This window comes from Acinonyx jubatus, chromosome E4 (assembly GCF_027475565.1).
Source record: "Acinonyx jubatus isolate Ajub_Pintada_27869175 chromosome E4, VMU_Ajub_asm_v1.0, whole genome shotgun sequence".
NCBI classification, from domain to species: Eukaryota; Metazoa; Chordata; class Mammalia; order Carnivora; family Felidae; genus Acinonyx; species Acinonyx jubatus.
In genome coordinates, this window is record NC_069395.1 from 33,848,701 (window position 1) to 33,852,040 (window position 3,340).

Here is a 3,340-nt window from a genome sequence, read left to right on the forward strand (position 1 = left end):
CATTTTGCTAATCAGGTAAAAACGTAGCCCCTGCCCAATCTGATGCATTTAATGACAGTCACACCAGAGACTGTGCTGCATGTTAATGAAGCATGAAGAGTGAGCAGGACACATAAATAACTGTAATTATTCATTTCACCCGTCCAAACCATCCTTATTGATTTTCTTTTCACTTTTTTCCCCTGCAAGATCTGTCTGTGTTAATTTGGAGGGGTTTTTCCTGTGACCGTTCCTAATTTTCCACGTACTTTGAGCCTGTCACCATCGCCATAAAGACAAAGGACTCTCCTGGCATCTGGGACACCCTCTCTCCCGTCACCTCCTCTCCAGCTCTGGGTCTGAGACTCTACAGGCTTTGTCTAGCTCTTTCATCAGGAAAAGGACTTCCCCTGACCCCACTCTCTACTACCTGTCGATCCTGGAGCTCCCTCTTCCTCACTAGTTGTTCTAGATGTTGGTAATCTGAACTGCAGAAACTCTGAGCTGGGCTGTCAGCCTTGTGGCAGACTGGATTGGATGGGGGAGGAAGACGCTGGAGGGGAGAGGGGCCGGAGGCGGAGATGATGGCACCAGGGAGCAGATAAGGGAAGCCACAGTCTGCGAACATGCTCTGAGATCCTGAATGGAATCGCAGGATTACTAACACCCAGTCGGGTCTCTCCCATGATATGCGCCCTGTACAGCCCAAGTTGGGAGGAAGGAAGGTCAGACCAGCCGCCTCTGATCTTTCCTGAGTTATTTGTCTGCAGACTCCCTAACATCACGAAAGCAGACTTATCTTTATGGTCCTTCTCTGATTTACTATTATTTGGTTTGTACAGGAGAGAGAAATGGACCCAGGTCTGGGAACAAAGCTCAAAGCTCTCTATTCCGATCTTGTTGGCTAACTTGTCTTTAAATATGAAACAAAGCCTTTCATCACGTAATAAAACCAAAGGCTTAAGATGCAAATTTGATAGAATACAATGGTATGGGTATGAATCTCTCTCAAAGTGCAAATGGTGATTTGGATCTGACCACATTGTGAGATCTCAAAGGCCTGGAGCTAGGGGCAGAAAAAGCTGAAAAATACATGTTTAAATCAGGCCTTTGTCCTTGGGACTCCCAATTAATAGAGAAAAGAGGTTAGCTCCTCTTCCAACCCCTCTCTCAACTCCCCCTCAACATTCTCAGCTCCGGAGACTGGGTCTGCTTCACACCCAGAGGTTGTGAACAAAATGTGGAGTTATAATCCTTGCTAGATAGGAAAACCAATTTGGTCAGTGTGGATCTTCCTTCATCCTTAGTAGTTTCTTTTCGTTACTTCAAATGCCATTTGTCTGCCCTAACTGGGCCCCAGAAGATAGGAAAGAATTTGTTTCTAGCACCTGAATTTCTTAACTAGCTCTGGAGCAGAGCTTCTTCTCAAAGCGTGGTTTACACAGAATGAAGGTTAAGGTGTGGGAATCTGCACTTTACATAGGTACTCTCCGTAATTCTTTTTTTTTTTTCTTTTCAAATTTGTATTTAAATACTAGTTAGTTAATACACAGTGCAAAATCGGTTTCAGCAGAATTCAGTGATTCATCACTTACATAAAACAGCCAGTGCTCATCATAACAAATGCCCTCCTTAACGCCCATCGCCACCTAGTGCATCACCCCCACCTCACCCTCCCTCCATCAACCCTTAAGGGTCTCTTACGGTTTGTTTCCCTCTCTTTTTTCCCCCTCCCATATGTTCATCTCTTTTGTTTCTTAAATCCCACACATGAGTGAAATCCTATGGTACTTGTTTTTCTCTGACTGACTTATTTCACTTAGCATAATACACTCCAGCTCCAACCACGTTGGTGCGAATGGCAATAATTCATTCTTTTTGATGGCTAGGTAATATTCTATTATATATATTTTTATATATCTTCTTTGCCCATTTATCAGTTGATGGATATTTGGGCTCTCTCCATAGTTTGGCTATTGTTGATAATGCTGCTATAAACGTTGGGGTGCATGTACCTGTTCAAATCTGTATTTTTGTCTCCTTTCATTTTCCGTGATTCGTACGCACACTAAGTTCAAGAAGCCCTAGTTTAGAAAGAAGACATGCTCCATGCAAAGTGGCTGGCTTACTTCAGAGAGGAAAAATAGGAGTGTAGGGAAGGGAGGCTGACCCATCCCTTCTTCTAAGAAACCGGATCTGTTCTTCTCTGGTCTGCACCACAACTATGACACTGGGTGATAACTGGCTACCCTTCCTATTTTCCAAGGTCGTTGAGACTCACCACTTCATGCACACACAAGCTTGTGGCAACCACCCACAAACTCAGGTTCAGGCAGGCCACTGGACACAAGTCCGTCCTGGGGCCCCTGCCTTATGTTTCCTCACAGTCATATAGAGGTGAGCTATCAAGTGTCTTCAAAGCTCTAGCCTTTCTTGGCTACCCCTTGGTGTCTCTGCCCCCTGCTTCATCCCATAAGCTGGTGCTAGAAGAAGTTACCTACATGGCACATAGTGGAGGGTGCAACAGAAAGATCCAGAGTGAGAGGCTCTGTCGGGCCCTTTATAAACCTCTAGGTTATGACCACCCTCACCATGGGACGTCGTCCCACCCCAGCCCCAACCCTTCCATGTCATATCAACCAATTTAAAATAGTCCCCCCCATCCCATGCTAAATAGACTTCTTTGATATAAAAAAAATAAGGGGAAAGGTCTAAAAATTTTGAGTTTTAAAGTACATTCCTCACTTGGTTCTTGTAATTCAAACTTTATTACGTTTCTATAAAAGTGTTAAAGAGTTGAATTGTGGTTTACAAGTTGGCCGATTTTACCTTTTATAGACGGTTAAGAAAACTTTTGTTCATTTTGATTTTCCAGTTTCATATTTTGGAACCAGCACCTTTTTCCCATGTTGCAAACTAGTTTTGCCTCTTTGAAAACTCTCAGGGTTTAAACCCCAGTTTGGCAGGGAGGAAGCCTGGGTGGCAGAGGTGTTTGGAGGCCACAGGGAGGCCGTGAAGACTTGAAGTCAGAAGTGAATCCCTTCTTTTCTCTTCCTGCCCCCCATTCTCTCTCCAGCGCATCCTTTAGGCAGAACCTAACTAGAAAACCACTGAAAAGGGGGTCTGGAAAATGTGGCATAGAGATTCCTGGCCCCAGTGTCCTGTGGGAAATTAGGCCCATGTAGTGTTAGCCTCCAAGTATGCCATAGGCAGGCTGTAGAGACCACGGACCAGGAAGGCTCAGGACAAATTATGATGATCAGATCACAAAGGTTATTGAATCCATTTAAAACATACAGTCAGAAATAAGAGGAAAGAGTGGGGGTAGGTTAACCTGCTTGGGATAGGAAGCAAGCTGGGT